The sequence below is a fragment of the Stenella coeruleoalba genome (assembly GCF_951394435.1).
Source record: "Stenella coeruleoalba genome assembly, chromosome: 19".
NCBI classification, from domain to species: Eukaryota; Metazoa; Chordata; class Mammalia; order Artiodactyla; family Delphinidae; genus Stenella; species Stenella coeruleoalba.
This window is the reverse complement of record NC_137165.1, coordinates 58400954-58422932: the sequence shown is the minus strand read 5'-3', so window position 1 is coordinate 58422932 and position 21979 is coordinate 58400954. Positions and strand designations below refer to the sequence as shown.

At 45.9% G+C, this 21979-nt stretch overlaps 1 protein-coding gene across 12 annotated transcripts in view; it reads left to right on the top strand.

Moving 5' to 3' along the window:
• KCNJ16 (potassium inwardly rectifying channel subfamily J member 16) overlaps positions 1-21979 on the top strand; it is a 453090-nt gene that overhangs the window by 229943 nt on the left and 201168 nt on the right. For 11 of the 12 annotated variants that reach the window (XM_079904089.1, XM_079904098.1, XM_079904097.1 and 8 more), the window contains one exon: positions 11387-11529. The exons of the other annotated variant lie outside the window; for it this stretch is intronic. The gene's annotated coding sequence lies outside the window, so the exon portion shown is untranslated. The remainder of the gene's footprint in view (positions 1-11386; positions 11530-21979) is intronic. 12 annotated transcript variants of the gene reach the window in all.

The window sequence follows — 21979 nt, the reverse complement described above, 5'->3', positions numbered from 1 at the left end:
ATAAGGACGTGAGTGGAAGGTAGCCGTTAGGCACTCAGAAGGCATCAAGATTTATGCCAGGGAATTCCCCGGTGGTCCAGTGGTTAGGACTTGGGGCTTTTACTGCCAAGGGCCCAGGTTCAGTCCTTGGTCGGGGAACTAAGAATCCTGCAAGCCAAGCGGCATGGCTAAAGAAAGAAAAACTAATAAAAGAAATAAAAAGTAGAACATTTACATTAAAAAAAAAAGATTTATGCCAGCCACTTCTTCACATTTTCTGTATCATCCGAGGTACTCATCTGGCCTGAAGGACATTGTGGACCTCAGAGCACTAGCCATGGCCCAAGTCTTTCTAGCACATTAATGACTCCAGAAATATCAAATACTTACTATATTCTCACACTGTCAGCAATTTCTCCTGATCGTTTGGCTCAGAGGTTGGAAATGTAGCCTCATTCTGTATTTTCATGCTGATTCATCGGGAGAAATGCCTTAAGAACCTCCTATTCCAGGCGAGCTGTTTGAAGATGCCTGGTGTGATGAGTGGTTGAAAAAAAGTTTTAAAAACTGCCCTTTGGGGATCTGACAGTCTTGATAAATTAAGGGACAGGGTGCTTGATGACCCAAAATGATAGGATCTGATGCCAGTGGAAGGTGTATTTTGCCTTGGTTAAACTCAACGCTGCAATAAAACCTGTAAAGATTTCTGGTTTTTAGAGAAGTGATTAAAGGTTCAATATAGGAGGCAAAATAAAATTTGAATAATGTGGGCTAAAAAAATAGATGCCTCGGGCTTCCTGGTGGCGCAGTGGTTGAGAGTCCGCCTGCCGATGCAGGGGACATGGGTTCTTGCCCCGGTCCGGGAAGATCCCATATGCCGCGGAGCGGCTGGGCCCGTGAGCCATGGCCGCTGAGCCTGTGCGTCCGGAGCCTGTGTTCCGCAATGGGAGAGGCCACAACAGTGAGAGGGCTGCGTACCGCAAAAAAAAAAAAGAAAAGATGCCTCTGTGTGTTTGTGTGTGTGTGTGTGAAAGAGAGAGAGAGGGAGTATTGGATAGGAGTGGAAGTTCACAACTTATATACAGGTTGGCCCCCAAAGCTACATCACTATCTATTTTTCTCACTTAGTCTAGGTAAACTTGGCTCCTAAATCTTTTAATTAAAGTCCATCTTGCATTTTTTAAATGAAAGGTGGACCCAACTCAATTACACACATACAGGTGATATACTTGGAGGATTATGTGAAATACACCAAGAAGAGCAAATGTGCCTTCCTGTGAGAGATAGTCTGTTTTGTTTTGTTCTTCATTCCTCTTTTTGATGTTGGTTGACTCAACTTCCTTTAGTCCTGATCTCTGCATTGATGGATCATTAGAAACTTGAAAGGATCTACACAAATATGAAAGTGCATCCCCATTTGTGTTCCTTCGAGTTGCAACAGTTTTATACGTAGATCAAATGTTACTATTGCTCATGTTTTAAAAAATGAAAAAAGTGAGATATGGAAGATTGCAACTTGAAGTCTCAATATTAACTGAGCAAAGGACACTCAGAAGGGGCAGCTATCCTGGGTCTTATGTTTGAGACACGGTCTTGATGCCAGAGGTGTTGGCTGAGAGCCTTTCTGAAGCCCAAGTGTGGATCTTGTTAACATGGATTTAACAAACCTGAATGGCTAACCTTGGGAATTGTGAGGGTTTATTCCCCTGCACTGGAATGTACAAAATACAACTGCACTTACCTTGTATGTGAAACCGATACAGAGCTGCTGAGTTGGAGAAGAATTCCCCTGCTTTCCAGAATCAGATCTGTCTTCTGTTACTTTGCTTAAAGTATGCAGCTGTTCGGGAGAATTAGTGTTGCTTCCTTTCACATTAATAGCAGAATAACTAACTTTCCACTGTATTTAATAACAATGTCAGTCTCCTTTAGAGTACTAGGAATCTTTGCCATCCCCTTTTTATGGAAAAAAAAAAAAAAAACCACACGATTCCTTACTTCTAAGCTTCTTGAAGAAAATTTTCCTAATTTGTTTCCCTGTGATTCAAATTTCACCGATCTAAAAGAGTACCGGATAATTGACTCAGTGCTGTACTAAAATGTCCATATCTTCAGCAATTTATGGAAGATGAGTATCTGTTGTATAATCTCTAACATGAAGATACTTTCCACGTTCCTTCCAGCTCTGGAAAAATTCTATCAAAATTCAAAGTCTTATGCTAAACCTTCACTAGGGTTTCACCTTATAAGATTACCTGAAGCCTGTTAAGAAGTAAACTCCCCTTTCTCTCTTTTTTCAGATTAAGTATTCTATTGCTAGTATTGCAGGCTAGGAATAAAGTATTTTTATTCTTTTAGTCTTGCAAAGTGGAAAGTTTTAAAATAGTGATGTTGATACCTCAAAAAGAGGAACTCTAAAGTGATATAGTCTTGGAAATTATCATTGGTTAATTGAAAATTGGAAGGTACTGTGTTCGGTCACTTGTCCTTGTAGAGTCACAGCCAATGACGCAGATGGAAAAAAAAAATCATCTGGCTTCATAGTAATTGTACTTCATTCATAAAAAGAAATTGTGCCCTGAGATTTAATTGAGTGGTTCCAGGGCCATGCCAGCAGAAAATCAGCTGGTTGGGCTCCTATATAAACATGATGACATGTTGAGGGCAGTGTTTACTTTTTTCTAATTAAAGCAAATTAGAAATTCCGTTGTATTTCTGCAGTGCATTCCGACAGCAGCATGCCCTGGGAATTGCTCATGGCCCCTCTAGAGTAAGGCTTTCCTTCATTCAACTTTCATTTGTTCCTTTAAGTCTTAAATTCATTCCAGGCACTAAGTGTTTATGCCGGCTCTGAGACCTCGGTTTTTCAGGATCATTTCAAAACAAGACTGGAGGGTGCAGCGGAATTCAGACCAGCCGCTCATGATGACGTTACATGGTTTCGGCCTTGATGCTGGTTCGCTTTGGGCGGATACTCCGTTTTCTTCTCCTTTTTCGGTTCTGTCAGTTTCTATAACACTGAGGCAAACCTCCAATTGACAGCAAGAGATCATTTGTAGGGACCCACACTGCTAAACAGAAACAACTAAGATGCCAATGAAAATATATCAACCGCACAGCAAACGTGGGTACTTTTCTTACACAGTAATAGGCTCTTTTGAGTTTTAATTTGACACAGGGCTATAAAACCTATGAGGATTTTGTTTTTCATTAATGATACCCTTATCATATTTTTAAACCAGGAAGCAGGTATGTCTGAGTTTTGACGTTTTAAGAAAAGGAAGGACCATCATGCATTTATATCATAGCTGTAAGTTTTCAAAATTCAGTGCCACTTCATTAAAATCCTGTTTAATGAGCAGCACATTGAAAACAAAAGTTAATATATGGAGCTCACTAAGCCATTGTTCATTTCTGAAGTCATGGTCACATTTTATCGTCTTGACATTTTTCTAACTTACAATTTCAAGGTTAAATTTTAAGTCCCAGAAACCTTCTTTCAAGGAAGGTTCTTCTTAGGGGATCGCCACCCCAGAGTTGCTGACAAAAGAGGTTCAAAGAAAGACACAAGGTTCAGGTAAAGTCACCATGAGGTTTAGAACAGCATTTGCATGTTTTCATATTCCTCTGAATTGATACTGAGCTCTGGATCTTAATGAGCTCATTTCTGGAATCACCGTCAAGTTCACGAGAGGGAATGAGGGACACCTCTAATGAATGAACACGGAGAAAAACCATGATGCATTCTGAGCCTTTCTAAAGTAAAAAGAAAAGAAATGAGCAGGTCTGTGACTGTAGCAAGAACTTCATGTTTTTGGTAACCATGGTATACTAAGAAAGTGGAGGTCACGTGTTTCTCTGATATTTGTAATGGCCAGTATCTCACAGACCATTTAAAGCACAAATCATATATTCAAAACAAGAAATGGATGTCAACTCTAGCTTAATATGTGTAGGAGTGATTCTAAGACCCTTTCTCTCTTCTGGTAGGCCATTTTTTTTTTGTATCTCAGCTCGTGCATTGGAGAGAGCAATAGGAATAATAAAAGGAGATAAAATTTTGCTCAATTAGATGTCTAAATGTTGTAACTTTTGAGTCGTTCTTGGAGAATACTGGCAGGGAGAGAGACTGAATGGGATTTTGAGGACTTCAGTTTCTTCGTTGTTCTTGGTTTTGTCCTGCATGTCAAAGACAGTCAAGAATTGGCTGTAAATAAAATTCAGTCTCAAGGAAAGATAGCCCACCCCTCCCCCAAGTCCCCAGCCCACCTGTTCATGCAGTCATGGAATTTCTTCTTTGCCTAAAACCAGCTATATATAGTCAGAAAGCTCATAAAGTGGGGGAGGGGATTCTGAAATGACAGGAGCACTTAGTTAAAGGGTCTGACTTAAAGGAAAGTGCCCAGATGAGTTTATCCAATCGGGGTCAGTTAAGCCTCCCCTGACACCATCCATTAGTAATATTTTCCATGCACTAAGTAAAGCAATGGAAACTCCATCACATCTGGTTGCGCCTCCAATACCTATGCAGGCTGTAATAGTTTTTGAAATCTTGATGTGAAACAGCACCGTGGCACTCCACGATAGATTGTTAGCAAGCAAAGAAGGCGCACTTGTTCCAAAACAATGAAGAGTTGCTTATTCCTGTTCCCCTTAGATGCCTCCCTCTGGTTCATATTGCTAGATTATTTCATCGTGATCCAGAGGGAATTTGGGGTTATTTTCCTCCCCTCTTTCTTCCCCTGTCTTTAGAGCCATCGGCAGCGAGCCTCCAGGGAAACCATCGTATGTGTCTTGTGGGCACCACGTTTTCCCATTGAAAAGTTTTGCTTGGCGGGTGCCTTTCTTTGAAGGTAGAAAAAAGAGCTTTGGAAGACTGATAATTCCAAGAAATATTTGCTGCCTTAAAATCTTGTTATCACCTTGCGCTTTCTGTAAGTACTTCAGAGATTTACAGAGAGGACGTTGACTATACCTGAATATCCCTAAACCACTTCCGTGATGTTAACATTGAATAAAGATGTTATAAAAATCCCAAAGTACCCATTGCTCTCCGAAGAGAATCAATAAATAAACTTCTAATAGGCTATTGGAGCTATAGCTCAAAGAGGGCAGGGTCCATGCCTACCTTGTTCACTTTTCGCATCTCCAGCACTCAGCAAGCCATGGCAAGACCTGAGTTTTCTGAAAACAACTACAATTGCAGGTTTTAGTGTTAATTGAGCCAATGTACATCATATTTGCCAATAGGAAAGATACAGGAGTAGGCGTGATATTTAACGCTAATAACAACAGCAGGGCTTCCCTGGTGGCGCAGTGGTTGAGAGTCCGCCTGCCGATGCAGGGGACGCGGGTTCGTGCCCCGGTCTGGGAAGATCCCACGTGCCGCAGAGCGGCTGGGCCCATGAGCCATGGCCGCTGAGCCTGCGCGTCCGGAGCCTGTGCTCCGCAACGGGAGAGGCCACAACAGTGAGAGGCTCGCATACCGCAAAAAATAAAATAAAATAAAAACAGCAGCAGTAGCAACAACAACAATAATAATAAACATTTACTGGGGAGATGCTCTGTACCAGGCTCTGTTCCAATCATTTTACATATATTAACTCATTTTGTACTCATAATGTCATTGTAGAGTAGGTAATCTTACTGCCAATTCCAGTTTTGAAAAGAGGAAACTGAGGCATGCACAAATTAACCATCTTGCCCTAGATCACATAGCTAGTACGTAATGAAGACAAGATTTGAACCCAGAGCCTTTTCTCTTAACTATTATGTCTTGCAACTAAAATAGTTGTTTTGCTAGACAAGTCTCTTGGTACCTTTGTTGCCATTGTTATAAGATTAGCATAATGATTCTTACCTCAGAGGAGCAGTAGAGATGGGAACCCTCAGATGGGTACATTTTGGGTATATTTTCCATTGTGAACGTACACGAGATAGTTTACTGTTCTCATCAGATGCCCAAGGACTCAGGGGGTCAAGACAGACATGACTGAGATCTCTTTTTACCACAGTTCAAACTCCCAGAGCACTGGGGACAAACAATAATCTTCAAAGCAATTGAGGCCACTTTGTGGCATCAACTCTTGGAACAAAGTAACATATAGTGAGATGTTTCTGTTTGTAAAAAATATCCTTCCGGGCTTCCCTGGTGGCGCAGTGGTTGAGAGTCCGCCTGCCGATGCAGGGGACGTGGGTTCATGCCCTGGTCTGGGAAGATCCCACATGCCGCGGAGCAGCTGGGCCCGTGAACCACGGCCGCTGAGCCTGCGCGTCCGGAGCCTGTGCTCCGCAACGGGAGAGGCCACAACACTGAGAGGCCCGCGTACCGCAAAAAAAAAAAATATCCTTCCACGCTCAGTTTTTATTTTTAGGTTCCATCTAGGCCAGTGATTTTCCATTTCCTTCTTAGGAAGGTATTTTTTTAATGAACGCACACACTCATTCTCACACACATGCGCACACTCCTGTGTACACCCGTGTACATTCACATGCACACACCCGCACTCACAGGCACCTACACCCACAGATTCCTTGACATTGTGACATGTGCCTGCCTGCTTATTGGTGGCAGACGGTGGTAGAACTTGTTACCTCGGAAGGCAGGCCCAAGGGTCCCAGGTGGTTAAGGAAAACTCCATAGTTTTATCTTCTGAGGTCATCGGGTAGTTTTCTTTCTCCCCTCCCCCAACCCTTAGCAAAAGAGAAAAAGAAGAATATTAACTAGTACGGTTTCAGCCATCAACAGGGACAAACCCTGAAATCAGATACATTTGAGCATAACTGAGGTGATAGCGTTTAAGGACAGTACTGACGTTCCTGCCACACTTGCGCTGATGAACTTTTATGCACATTTTGCTAGTGAATTATTTAGATAATGTAGTACCAGTTTGGAGATGTGTGTGTGTGTGTGTGTGTGTGTGTGTGTGTTCTAACCCTCTTTGAACCCGTTAAATTGTGGGCGAGTCTGTAATACAGATGGGTTAAGTCACATAATTTACCAAAAGTGTTAAGTTAGCTTCGCATCAAACATTAAGCATGCACCTCGGGACAGACTGATCCCAGAAGTTCCTCTGTGACGCGGATTTTAAAGCACACTCACCGCAGTCCAGGTATCGTGCCTGACTTCCTTCCCCCTGAAATTAGCAAGCAAGAACACAGGACTTTCTTCTCCACGGCGGCCAGAGACTTTCAGATTTCTGTGACCTTCATCATGTCTCCTGACTGCCTGTCCATCGGCTTTTCCTGGAATACCTGGCTTTTTTCTTCTCTGGACGGGCTGTCTCATACAGCATGTCCTGAATCAGTTGTGTGTGTGTCAGTGAGTTGAACAGAATCTTCACTGTCAAACGATCACGTCTTCTTTCTTTGGTACTGAGATCAAAGTTTAGGATGACAGATTTTCCTTTACCAAATAAATTTGATTCCTAATCAAGGCCACACCTTTCCAAAATCCGAGCTTGTGTGTGTGTGTTTGTGCATGTCTGTCTGTGTGTGTGTCTGTGTTGTGAATAGGAATCTGGAGATTAAGGTAAAGGTGACAGTTAGTAATTCACTTCCATGGTGGGTGTGCTTTCGTCCTGGTTGACCTTCAAGGCTTTTGCTTCTGCCTTCCAAAGACTTACTTTACCTTTGATGCCAGCGAACAGGTCCTCCCAGAACTTACCTTTAACGTCAGGTTCTCAGCTTCCCCCAGTATATTCTGACCACATACAAGCTTAATAAAAATGCAAACGCTGTTTCTTGGAGTTGGGAGGAGCATGGAGTGGCAAAGAGAGAGTGAGCTCTGGGCTTCGAATCAAGGGTTCTGCCCTACTTTGCACACCTGTGTTCATATTTGCAAGTCTTACAATGATTATAATCCTCAGCAAAATCAGAGGATGGGAAGCTATGCCCTGACCATCAATTCTGGTTTTACCAGCTTGCAAGTCTAAGTTCTAGCGCAGCATGTCCAGAGCGTGGGGTATTTGGTTCGCCATCAGCTTTGCTGTGTGCGTCTGTGTGTGAGGCGGGTTGACATCTGTGAGATGGAGGTATATGCCCACACACGAGCAAACGCAGGGTCGGCTGAGAGAAGCTAATCAAGCACGCAGCTAGAAACAGGCACATGGAGTGTGGTTAGCTTTCTGTAAATACACATCATTCAGCCACTTCTCAGTCTTATTTAGCCATTAATTTCATAATTTTGTTTCTCATGCTCCCAGAAATTTGTCATGAGGCTCAGGACACTGGGAAACGTACGTCCTACTAGTTAGACTCACAAATATTTTTTTTAATTTATTTTATTGATAATTAATTGACAATATAGTGTTAGTTTGTGCTGTACAGCAAACCAATTCGGTTGTGCATACATACATTCTTTTTCATATTCTTTTCCATTATGCTTTATCTCAGGGTATTGAATATGGTTCCCTGTGCTCTACAGTAGAACTTTGTTGTTCATCCATCCTGTATATAATAGCTTACATCTGCTAACCCCAAGCCTCCCACTCCATCCCTCCCCCACCCCCTCCCCCTTGGCAACCACAGTCTGTTCTCGATGTCTGTGAGTCTGTTTCTGTTTCATGGATAAGTTCATTTGTGTCATATTTTAGATTCCATATATAAGTGATATCATATGATATTTGTCTTTCTCTGTCTGACTTCACTTAGTATGATAATCTCTAGGTCCATCCATGTTGCTGCAAATGGCATGATTTCACTCCTTTTTTATGGCTGAGTAGTATTCCATTGTATATATATATACCACATCTTCTTTATCCATTCATCTGTCCACGGACATTGAGGTTGTTTCCATGTCTTGGCTATTGTAAATAGTGCTGCTGTGAACACAGGGGTGCATGTATCATTTCAAATTATTAGACTCACAAGTATTTACTTAGCACCAATTAAATGAATATCTAAAGTGTGAGAAGTTAAATGCTTAAGAAATAAGTGAATAATATAAATACAGGGTCCCTTTCATCTAGTAACAATTTCTTTGAGGTAGGAATATATGAATAGTAATACATGCTAATAATACATGAATACTTGAAGTACAAAATAATGCAAGAGGGGAGTGACGGTTGGCTACAAGAGCAGAAGAAAGGGACAGAGGAGGGTTATAAGCCAGTGCCATACAAACCAAAAACAGCGTCTTCAGAGAAGGGAGATTCATCTGGTTCACCGTGAACCAGAATGACGTGGGCGGGGCAGCGTCTGATCTGGATCTAGACAGCTAGGGGGTTATTTTTTAAAAATTTTTATTGGGGTATAATTGATTTACAATGTTGTGTTAGTTTCAGGTGTACAGCAAAGTGAATCTGTTATATTTACAAACACATATATCCACTCTTTTTTACATTCTTTTCCCATATAGGCCATTACAGAGTATTGAGAAGCGTTCCCTGTGCTGTACTGTAGGTCCCTATTAGTTATCTGTTTTATATATAGTAGTGTGTATATGTCAGTCTCAATCTCCCAATTTATCCCTCCCCCCTTACCCCCCAGTAACCGTAAGTTTATTTTCTACGTCTGTAACTCTGTTTTGGTTTTGTAGGTAAGTTCATTTGTAGCCTTTTTTAGATTCGATGGGGGTATATTTTTTATGTGGGAAGAGAGGAGAGATGGAATCCGTGAAGGGTGAATGGCATGAACAATGCATTTGCAGAATTGAATGTTTCAAGGAAGTGAGGAACGAAGGATAATGTTGGAAAGGCAGGCTGGCCCTGGGCTCTAGAGAACTGTGCATGGTGGGCTTAGTCCTGTGGGCAGCATGGCACTGTCCACATCCGGGGTGCAGAGAGTGGCGCTGTACTCCAGGAAATGAAGGGACCGGAGGCCAGTGACTGCAGCAGAGTCTGGAGGAGGTGATAGTTACGGGAACTAGTGGCAGATGAGCAGGCAGAGAGGGATGTGAATATATTTTGAAATTCAAATACACATATGTTATGTCCTATCAGGCCATCAAAACCTAACACACTTTTGCCTTAAGTTTCCAAATACCTCTTCTTCTTTTTTCTTCCTTGATCTTTCCTCCTTTAAAAAATGTAAGTGTATTAGAATAAGGTGAATATGGAAAAAAGTAGGTGCAGATGCCACAGGTTGAAATTAGGATCAAGAGGATTTCAGTTCACAGACACTTCGTCCTCGCTAAGAACCAGGTCAGCTCAAGGGCAGGTTAAGGCAAATAGGTGGGAACCTATGTGTCCAAGAGCAGAAGTGAAAAACAAACCTAGGAGGCAATGACCAGCCACCTCAGTTTCATTTTTAACTCTTCTGCCCTGCCTCTTTTGTAAATATGCATTGTCTTTGTTAAAGGAGAATTGCTTCGCTCCTGCTTTAGAAAGTTCTAGAATATAAGCAGAAACTGAAGCTGTTAGACTAGAGGGCCGGATCTCAAGAAGCCAGACTCAGTGGATTCCACCTTCAAGCCATCCTCAAAAGACCAGAATTTCACATCATAATAGGGAGCTAACTGCCCTCTGAGTCAGTGCTACCCAGATTGGCTTGAATCCCAAACTAAAGAGATCCTGAAATCCCAATCCCAATCGCAAAGTGACCAGGAAGGAAGAGTCCAGCCCCAGAGGTGCCTGGCTACCCCCGATATAGGGTGACAGTAGGAGAGTGAGTTTTGAGCCTCCACAATGTATGCACCTTGGTAAATAGCCAATGGGATTTTCACCAGGGTTCGATTTTTTAGACAACTTTTACACACTTCTGTTTTGTGAAGGACACTGTGTTAATTATCTATCTGTTGTGTCACAAACAATCCCAATATTCAGCTGCTTCAAACAACAAATATTTATTCTTTCACATTTCTGTCAGGAATCCGGGCATGGCCTTGTTTGGTGCGTCTGGCTCAGAGTTTCTCATGAAAATGGTGTCGGCAGGGGCTGCAGTCTTCTTCTGGCCTGGCTTGGGGATGATCTACTTTCAGACTTGCTTCCGTGGCTGTTGGGATGCTCAGGTCCTCTCCGGCTCTTGGCCAGAGATGTCCATTCCTTGCCACGTGGGCGGCTATCCGCCTGGCTGCTAGCTTCTCCCGGAGTCGAGAGGTTTCCAACAGAAAGAGGATGAGAGAGAGAGAGACAGCTAGACCGAGGCTGCATGCATTTTGTTGCTGCCTTAGAAGAGATGTGCCGCCGTTTTCTTTGCCATATTCAGTTGTCAGATGTGAGTCAGTAGGTCCAGCCCAGCCTCAGGGGAGGGGATTTACTCAAGGACCCAAATCCTGGGAAGAGAGTTGATGGGGAGCCTTTGACCACAGACAGGATGAGATGGCTGAGGAAGAAACCCTCTGCACTCCTGCTGTCTCACCAGCGGCCCATCCACTAGCACCATCTGACCTCTTGAGGGCTTGATAGAAATGTAGAATCCCAGGTCCCATCCCACCCAGACGTACTGAATTCAAATCTGCATTTCACAGGGTCCAGAGTTTCCTTGTGTGCGTCTCAGAGTTGGAGGAGTTCTAGCCTCTGCGGGATCTCCACGCATCGAATCTAAACAGAAACCAACTTTAAACTGGTCATCACACGTGAGCATCCTTGCCTCGGAGCAGACAGTGATAAGGTAATGAGATTCTGCTTTCTATGTTCTTCAGAGAAAGGCCTGAGCAGCCTAACCCATGGTCTTAGAATGCACACACAGTCACTGTTTAATGGCTTAAAGATGAGGTCTGCGCTTTTGTTGGCTATCAGACATAACAATGACCACATGGACGTCTCTGATTCCTGCGTGGCATTTATAGGGAAAACCAGATCCTTTGAACTCAAGAGAAACCCCAAACCCATCATCCAAGCATCTTTCATTCCTGGAGATTATCAGACTTTTCATTACAGGTTAAATTCTTTGTAACTTTTTCATGTGGAAACTATCCCGTTACCTCCTGTTAGCTCTCCTCCTGCTGAGTACAAATGGAGTGTACATTCTACTTCCTACAGCTGCTTTGGATTTCGTTACATTTTCCAGGTTTGAAAAAAAAATGTGCTGACAGAACGTGGCTTCATCTACAACTCTCAACTGATCTTAAGAGTATAAACAGAAATATGTTTCCTGATTGTATGTACCAGTGAAATCAAAATATTATCCCTACATCCAGAGATTCACTAGCCACTTTATTTTTAGAAACTTGGCACTAAAGAGGAACAGAAGAATATGTTGGGGAAAGGTCATTATGACATAAAGACGGCAAATATGGCTAGACAAAAAGAAAAGAAGCACGCTTTTTGGTTTGCGCTATTTTCAATGAAAGATATTTGCTTTTTAAATGGAAAAAAAAACTTTCCATTTGCATCTGGGCAGAAAGTCAGAATCAAATAGATATAATTGGAAAAGCTTACTAAATGATGGACTTATGTTACATTTTCCCCCCAAATGATCCTTTTTGTTTTATTTTACATAATGGAGAAAAATCCTCTTAGATAAATATATCTGAAAGCGCAACGTTCAAAAGTCACATTTTATGGTAACAAGATGAAGCAAATAAAGACTTAAATCTGAGCACCAAGAGGTAAACAGTTCTGCTTGGTCTGCGCAATCACACTCCGTGGGAACGGCATGTCTTCCATTTGGGTTTGCAGGTATGAGGCTGTGAGTCATAAAATCACGAGCAATTTTGGGCTCTCCCAATTGGTAAAAGTCCTCAAGGTGTGTTTTGTCAGCCCCGCTAGACTGAATACCTAAGGGTCCAGTAGAAAGGGGCTGGGGGACTGCATACACTGGGATTTTAGAGGCAGGGGGCTGGGTGGAGGCCAAGCTGTAAGGACCAGCTTAGGACCTGTGAACTGAGAAAGGGCAGATGAGCCAGTGAGAAGGAATTGCTGGATAGACTGATCCCGGCCACGGGAGCCCAAGGTCTGAGCTTCAAAGGACGGACAGAGCACCTGGGTTATAACCCAGCAAGTCACACCAGAAAGTCCACTCTGGATGGTGGAGCACAGCAGGGGACTGTCTAGGGAAGTGGCAGGTGTTGCTCTGGGAAGCGGGACCTTATGTGGAGACTTTCATCTCGTGTCAGGGAATTGACAAATCCAGGTCACGCAGGAGGCCCCGCTGTAAGAGTCAAGGTTTGGACTGGGACCCTCAGTCACAAAAGGCAAATGGAAGAGTTTGGTTCAATTAGTACAGACCCAGGGCAGCAGCTCAGCACCATGGCATGAACTAGGACAGGGGCAGGGAATTTTGTGAGTTGGCGGAACTTCTGGAGGGACCCAGCTTACCCCTTTGGCACGCGGGGTAGGTATTTGATTGATAAAGGAAACTCAGGGTAGGGACTGGGGACTTGGAAAACATAGGAGTCTAGCCGGCTATCCGGTTTGGGGCCTGAGAACTTGATTTACCTTGATCCCCTCGCTCACGTCCCTAGAGAAGAGTGGGTGCCTCTGGCCCAGTCGATAAGGTGGTATGTGAGCCCGTCCGGATCCCTCCAGACTTGGGATAGGTGAGATGAAGGAAAATGAAGATGACGCTGACATCACATCCCTTCACTCTGGTCACTCTCCTTCCTTAGGTAACTTGCTTCCAGTCGTGCATGTGTTGCCAGGCCAGGGCAATTAGCTGGAGACGTCCTTACAGGTTTCTGTTGTTTCATTTTATGTGGTTTCTTATGAGCAAGAGAGAAAGTGCTGATCTTGTGGCTCTGTAATCAAGAGGACGCCCTTATTGGATCCCACTCTGGTAAACAGGAGCAGGATCTGATCTCCTTTGGAAGCAAGGCTTTCGCGGAGAAAGCGCATCCCCCCATGAAAGGCAATCTCGCCTGGAACCAGTGTGTTTGAGTATTGAACTCTGGGTCACACTGAGTTTTTCCCAGCAATGATATTCGAATACGTAATTACTCTGCCCTTCATGTGGTGTTGGTGGTGCAAAGAGCAAGTGTGTGCTTTGTATGTATTTCCCAGATTGCCCATTTATTGTTCCCCAAGCCAAACGACGGGGCAAGTTTTATTCCACCACATTGAAAGATAGCTGCTCTTGGCTTCCGGAACCTTTTTTATGCCTTTCCTCTTATTCCTGTCTGATCTTTCTTCTGATCCTTTGGTGGGTGACTAGGTACCTGCTGACGGATCATCTTGTTCCAATAGCACACCTGCCGCCGGGTCACATCCCAGTCTAGATATGTAACAACTGGTGTGGCTTAGGTACTCACCCAGTGGAGTGGACACTGGCCATGTTTCTTGAGCAGAAAACTAAGGGCCTACTGTGGGATCATGGTAAGGTCAAGGCCCCAAAGAACAGAAAGTAGCAGGTGGGGTTCAGGGCAGCAGCTGATTTACTAGCTGGTATGGAAGCATTTACATCTTTCAGTTACTCATAGGCTCATACCAGTGCGTACTGCTGGGTTATCGCCACTGCTACTGAGTGATCAAGGTGGCGGAGCAGCAGGACATGAAACTCACCTCCTCTCGCAAATACGTCAAAACTACATCTGCATGTGGCGTGATTCTCACAGAACATCCGCTGAATGCTGGCAGAAGACCTCAGACTTCAGAAAAGGGATTGGTACTTATTTGGGAGAATACTGTTACAGAAACATTATGTTTTAAATTACAAACTCTGGTAACTAACAGATCCTTGGGAGAAGAAGGAAAGTAGGTAGGAGGTCAGCTCATATAAGTCATGATTGAGTTGGGATTTTAATTTGTGCATGATAGGAAACCACTGGATAATTAGGATCTGAATTATGTTTGAAGAATATCACTGTGGCTTCATGTGGGAGACATGAGTAGAAACATGGAGGCCAGTTGGGTTTTTTTGGTTTATTATATATTTTTTAAGATCAGGTAAGAGGTGATTCGGTGAGGTTATTGGGGCCCAGAAAGCTTGCTTGGCTGGTTCCAGTTCATGCTGTACAAGCTCGGTCCCAGTTTCCATGGGTCTCGACGCCTTGGTCAGTGTTGGCTGCGTTGTAAGTGTAGGGAATGTGGCACCTTCTCGCCGAAGACCTGTTACTTCCCCAAGCCTTACTTCTGCTGTCCTCTCGCAGTCGTCCCTTTGAACTGGGAGAATTTTAACATTGGCTGATTGGTCGCAAAATTGAAACAGCATGTAAATACCCTGGTGCTTAAGAGAATAAACCCAGGTCTCATATCATTTAGGCTTCATCTCTTTTTAAGAAAACTGTGAGTCATTGATGAGAAGATTTTAAAACAAAGTGTGGATGGGGCCATGCAGAGGAAACAGAGTGGGGATGAAACAGTTTTCCTTCCAAAAGGCATGCAGATCAGACAGGCAAATGGCAGCTCCTGAGTTTACACGGGCTGCAGATGGGTTCTGAAATCTGCTGCACCAGGAGGTCCGTCCTTCTGTTGTGTACGGTTCGGCAGTTACCACAATGTGCTGACTTGTGATATTTACCTTTCTCTAGGTATGCACCTTTCATCTGTTAGTGCCTAATGCCTAAGGTGATTTGTCGCATGTTGTGGGCCCTCCATCGTCATGTATCACACAGTGGCTGCCCGTAAGCCACCTGTACCCCTCAGGTTGGTCTGGCCTGCAGACTGTTCCAGAAATTTTGAATAAGCCGTTGTGTTCATTTTCTATCACCATCTGACAAGTTACTGTACACTTAGAAGCTTAAAGCAATGCAGCTTTGTCATCTCACAGTTTCCAGGGGTCGGGGTCCAGGTGTGGCTTAGCGGAGTCCTCTGCCTGCAGTCTCATCAGGCTGCAGGCAAGGAGCCGGCCAGTCATCCAGAGGCTTCAGTGGGGAAGAAACCGTTTGCAAAAGCTCATTCAGGCTGCGGGCAGCGTTCCTTTCTGTACGACCTAGAACCCAGGTGCCTGAGCTTCTGGCCCCATGGGCGTCTCCAGCATGGCCACTTCCTTTGTTAAGCCCACAAGGAGCATCTCATCTCAGAGAGAGACCAGTCCATGTTTCAGGGCTTTTCACCTGATTCAGCCAGGCCCACTCTCAGCATCCACTTTTCAGTTAACTCACAGTCAACTGGTTTGGGGCTTCGATTACATCTGAAAAGTAGCGTCACCTTTGTTCTACTCTCCTGGGTGAAAGTGAGTCGCGGGTTCCATCCACAGGCGCGGAGGGGAATCACACAAAGCCGTGAACACAGGGCAGCGGGAATTGCGGAGGTTTACCAGCGGGGTCAGCTGTCCACATCTACACGTTGGCATAAGTGCACATAAGAATCTAGATTTTTGGTTTCTTTTGGAATAAAACCCCCAAAATATCTAGTAACGCTGGAGCCACACTCCCACCTGGCAACAGCCAGCAGGAGTGGACGGTTCACAGCCTCTTTCACTCAAGACATGCCTGCCTGCGATTCTCTCGTTCCGTTTTCTACCCCTGTCTGTTTTCTTTACTCACCTGTGCTACCTGCTTCACCCTGTGACCATTGATGGTTACCGGTCCCACGGTAAACCTTTGCTAAAGTTATTTCAGTATAACTCTTTTATTTATATTTGTGTTGCTTCTGCCTGTGTTTTTGGGAAGTCATAATAGTATTCCAGATGAAAGAGATATTGGAGATTACTTAACTTCTTTTACAGAAAAGGGGTAAAAAATGTCTAAAAAGGCTCTTTGGGAGGGCAAAAATGAAGAAGTTAAAAAAGGATGAGAAACACTGTTTTAGGAGAAGAAGAACAGACTAGCTTCATAATTTGCTGGGCCCAGCGCAAGACGAAAACGTGGACCCCTGTTCAAAAAGTATGAAGAATTTCGAGCTAGTGACCATGGAGCATTAAACCAAGGACGGGGGCCCTTCTCAGCAGGGGACCTGCTCGTGTGCTGCGGAAGCCAGCCCTGCACGAGAGCATTTGGTGGCAGCTCCTGTGGCTGTTCTGAGAGCTGTCACAGGAGACCTCATGCTTATTCAGCCCCTGCGCCCAACACCACATAATCAGGGTGACGGTGATCCACAGACTGGGGGAGGTTTGCTGAGTGGAGCCTGTGCTTCATAATTAGAAGCAAACTCTGCTAACGTCTGGCTAAAAAAAAAAAAAAAAAAAATGAAAGAGGTAGAGAAACTCAGTGAGTATGTCAGTAGTTTTGATTCCTCCATTTCTTCTATTAATTTGGCTTCATTGTTATCCTCCCCCAAAACATGCAAGTTTTTTTTTTTTGAAATTTCATTTCAGATCCTTTGAGATGAGTGTGGGTAAAGTGAGGGAAAAAAAAAATTTCTGGAGGAAAATGAAGAAATCAGCTTCCTCCGTATCTGCCTCTGCCCCCGGCCCCCGAGCTTCTGGTGCTGCCTGAGCTGGGGATTTGAGAGAGGAAATGACCCCAGCGTGCTCCAGGGCTGACGCAGAGGCCCGGTCCACACGGCCCAGTGGTGCAGATGGTGAACTCAGTGCCTTCCCCTCTCATGCCAGCTCCCAAAATAGCCCGGTGGGAACAGCCCAGCCGCTTCTCCCTCAAGGCCTGCACCTCAAAGCCCCGATTAGGTCCAAGGCTGGGAAGCATGGCTGCAGAGCTGCCCGGGGCACTCCAGTGCCAAGGGCGTGGAAGCCTTCCTGCTCCCCCTGGGGCTGGGATGGAGCACGAGGCCAGCTTCACTCCAGGCACCGCAACCCTCTCTCCGTGTCCTTGAACTTGCTGGGGAGCAGCGGCGGCCAGCCGAGTTTCCATAAGTCCAGCAATGAACACTGTCCAACCAACACATGCAAGACGTCCAACCAAGGAAAGCCCGGCCTTTGCTGGGGATGCCTCGCTCCTGGGGAAAGTCCCTCCCACCGGCCCTGCCCGACGTTCATTGAAATCAGGCCACGGAAGAAGCTGCTTCTGCGTTTCTGATGGGGCAATAGAGCAGCCACTGGTATCACTGCGGATGTCACCTTACAGGTTGGATTAAAAGAATATGAAGGGGCTTCCCTGGTGGCGCAGTGGTAGAGAGTCCGCCTGCCGATGCAGGGGACGCGGGTTCGTGCCCTGGTCCGGGAAGATCCCACATGCCGCGGAGCGGCTGGGCCCGTGATCTATGGCCGCTGAACCTGCGCGTCCGGAGCCTGTGCTCCGCAACGGGAGAGGCCACAGCAGTGAGAGGCCCGCGTACCGCAAAAAAAAAAAAAAAAAAGAATATGAAGTAGTCTTTGCCCCAGAACTAGAGACTTTTTATTTGGATGGCAGAGAGGGGATGAGATAGAGCAGAACGGGGAGGGGAAGTGCTGAAGTAAGACAGCCTGATGGCCGATCTGGCCTCCACCTGTGTTTATAAACACACCTTTACTGAGACTTTCTTTATGCCGCGTGTTCATTTACGCGTTCTCTAAGGCTGCTCTCATGCTACCATGGCAGAGCTGAGTAGCTGGGACAGAGACTGTGTGGCCTGCAGAGCCTGAAGTATTAACCTGCCCGGCTCCTTACAGGAAAAGCATGCCAACACCCACCCTGTAGTCATGACCGCGTGTGCGGCGCTCACTGCTTGTGTACGTACGTCGCGTGGAGGTCTCGCGGCGGTAGTTCAAAGTGGTCCCTGTTCTCCCCGCTTGACAGATGGGGAGAGAGAGGTAAAGTGGCCGGGCCCACGCGGATCATAAACGACAAGGCCGGGTGTGAACCCACTTCTGTCTGATTCCGTGGACTTCTTTCTAGCGCCCTGCACTGCCCTGTGGCTGACTTCCCATCGGCGTGTCGGTTTGAATCGCTGGTAGGAAAGTCAAGCATCTTCAGGGGCCGAGCAGGTAAGATCTGAAGGGCGCAGCTTTCAGGAAGAGGGGGTGGTGTGTGTGTGACCGAGCTGCAGAGGACCAACCCAGCCTCAAGGCACTGACATGACTTGTTTTTCCAGAGCTTCGAGGGCCAAGCAAAACATGGCAGCGAGCCTTATTAGGCCAGCGGGTCCCTGGTTTGAGACCTTTGGACAGAGCCTCCGTCAGGCTGGGCAAGAAGACTCATGATGCGCTCAGAGTGGAAACCAGAGGGGCTGTTTGTCTGTCCCTCTTCTCCGTTTCACTCTCTTGGGAACATCCCAGACAGCTCTGTAGAGAATTATGGGCCTGTAGGCCAGGCGGGCCTGCTTTTCCATCCTGACTCTGTCAGCACATTGATGGCTATGAGCTTCAGATCTTTTTTCTTTAAAACAGGGAAGGACTTCCCTGGCGGTCTGGCGGTTAAGACTTCGCGCTTCCAACGCAGGGGGCGGGCGCGGGTTCGATCCCTGGTCGGGAAACAGGTCCCGCATGCCACGCGGTGCGGCCAAAAAACCAGCCAGCCAACCTGGGATTTATTTATTCCGTGTGTATTGCTGCGTGGCACGTGCCAGGCCCGGTGTGAGTCTCGGCCCACCCCAGGGCATGGCAACTGCATGCTTCCCCGGGCTCAGTCCCCTCTTTCTTAGCCCCGTGCGGACAGCACCCTGCTGGCTCTGTAGTGAGTAACCATTCAGGAGCTGCTGACCTGCCGCCTCTATCAGGACACCTCGTCCAGGTCTCCGCCCTTGCTTCCCTGTACTACGCCAGTAGCCTCCTGACCACTATCTTGGGGCCTTAGAGTCCCGTCTCAACCCAGAGACTTGAGGGAGGCTCTTAATACGTAAGTCAGATCATGACATTCTCCGTGGTTTCTCGTCTTAGAGTAGAAGCCAGAGTTCTCACAGCGACGCTCGAGCTGCCCGTGGTCTCGCTACCACCTTCTCCCGTAGCCCTGTGACTCCACCCTGTACCCTGGCCTGTTGACCCTCCTTTGGCCACAGCCGCCTCCCACCCCTTCCTCAAGCACATGGGGTGAGTTTCTGCCCCAGGACCTTTGCACGTGTTTCTTCTGCCTGGAACGCAGGTGACTCCCTCCTTTCTTCATGTCCTGCTGCATCTCCTCAGGGAGCCCGTCCCTGAGCACAGAATCCAAACGACAGCCCACCTCCCCCGCTCTTCTTTCCTTCTTTATCTTTCTGCCTCGGATTTATCATCACCACATCTTATATAATGGACTTATTTGCATCGTTTATTGGTCACAGTTGCATCTCTAGCATGAAGTCCTCTACCCGCAGCACAAATGCAGTACTTGTGAGTTTCTTTTCTTCTTTCTTCCCCCTTTCTCATCAGAAATAAACTTTCCTTATTCCCACAATTGTATTTAGTCTGGTACGATTAAAGCAGGATTATTTAAACTTCGGAGATCTGTGGCCGTCGATAGGAAGTTACTCCCGACTGGAAGCCAGTGATTATGGCAGTGGGGTCCTCCGGATCTTAGCTTCAGCATCACGGCATCCCCTGGGATGCCTTAGAAATTCGAATGCTTTGTCCCTAGCCCAAATGGGCTGAGTCAGAAATACTGGGGAAGGACCCAGCAATGATTAGACAAGCCTAGAGATGACTGTGATGTGAGAGCAAGTTTGAGCCACTGCCGTGCTAGGATTGGTTTATAAAACAGTTACAGGACAAAAAGGCAGAATGAGGTCATGGAAAACCCCTGTGGGATGAGATTCGGGACACTTCTGCCATTGGGGGATCCTGGAGGCATCACTTCTCAGACCCGGAGCTTGGGTTCCCTGGCTTCTGGGTCAGGACATGACGGTTTCTTTGGATATCCAGTGAGTCTGTTTTGACCTTGCTTCTTTCTTTGGGCTCTAGAACCATCTCCCAACAACGTACATGTCAATGCCGCCTCCTTTACTTTATGTTCCTAGATCCCAAAGACATGTGGCTGTGATCTGGATGCCCCTCGTCTCCACACATTTCATTCCCAGCAAAAAAAAAAAAATACCCAATATCTGTTTTATTTATTTATATATTATATACGTGTGATACTATGTGAAACATTTTTTAATACATTATAAATCACACACAGAATGGAAACTCAAGCTGAGATCAATAACAGAATAGCGGTTCTAACATTTTTTCCCCACACCCCTTAAAGATCAACTTCCCCAACACACAGGTGGATTCACTGCACAGAAACCACTTGTCTGGAGAACTCAAGGCTGACTTCTCCCCAGCTCTGTCCTAAACAGTGACCTTTTTCCAGCAAAGTACTCGTGTTCTTTGAGAGTTGAGCTTAGTTACTAAAAACCACTGCTCAAGTAAATTCGTAGGAAACCAGCGTCCTCCTTTTATCGAGCACTTTACTACCCGTCAGCCACAGTGCCAAATGCTTTTCAGATTCATACGTCTCATTTATTATTTACATTAAGTGGGGATAATTATTGCATTTGACAGGTGGGGAAACGGAAGCACAGCCTGGCTAAGTAACCTGCTCCAGTTTACTCTGAGGGAACGCAGTGGAGCTCGGACACAAGAAGTTCCTGCTACAAGATACAGATGAGTGTTTGCCCTTAAAGAGGAGTTCTTTAGCACAGTGGAAGTGTATTACTTTCTAGTTGTAGATTTCCAGTGAGATTTTTGTTGTTGTTGTTGTTTTTGTTTTTGCGGTACGCGGGCCTCTCACTGCTGCGTCCTCTCCCGTCGCGGAGCGCAGGCTCCGGACGCCGCGCAGGCTCAGCGGCCATGGCTCACGGGCCCAGCCCCTCCGCGGCATGTGGGATCTTCCCGGACCGGGGCACGAACCCGCGTCCCCTGCATCGGCAGGCGGACTCCCAACCACTGCGCCACCAGGGAAGCCCCCCAATGAGATTTTTGGTGAGGCGCCGACAGCGCCATCCAATGAATAAACCTGAATTGTTTCTATTCCACAGAGAACTAGGGCTGACATTGAGGAAGGGGGTACGGTTTTCTGTGTGGGCTTTGCCCGCCTCTGTGGCACTGCCCCGGCTAGCTGGTTGATGGGATGGATTTTCAGTGGAGAGTCAGACCCCGTGCCTCAGAATGGGCACAGGTAATTAGTACCACGATGGTAGCTGGAAAGAGAGAGGTGCGTCTGGAAACAGCCTCAGAGTGTTCACATCACATTTAACACTGTCACCGATGTCCCTCGTGGAGCAGCTGCCGCGCTGAGAGCGTGCTTGCTTTTCATCATAACTGATTTTCTCCACAGTGAGCGGGGTTCCCGAGTTTGCATGCACTTTATCAGACACACATGCAGTTGACATACGATATGGAAACGCTCTCATTCGCGTCTGTTTATTTGCTGCATCAACTGACAGAATGTGGTTGCTTTTGAAGTCTCCGA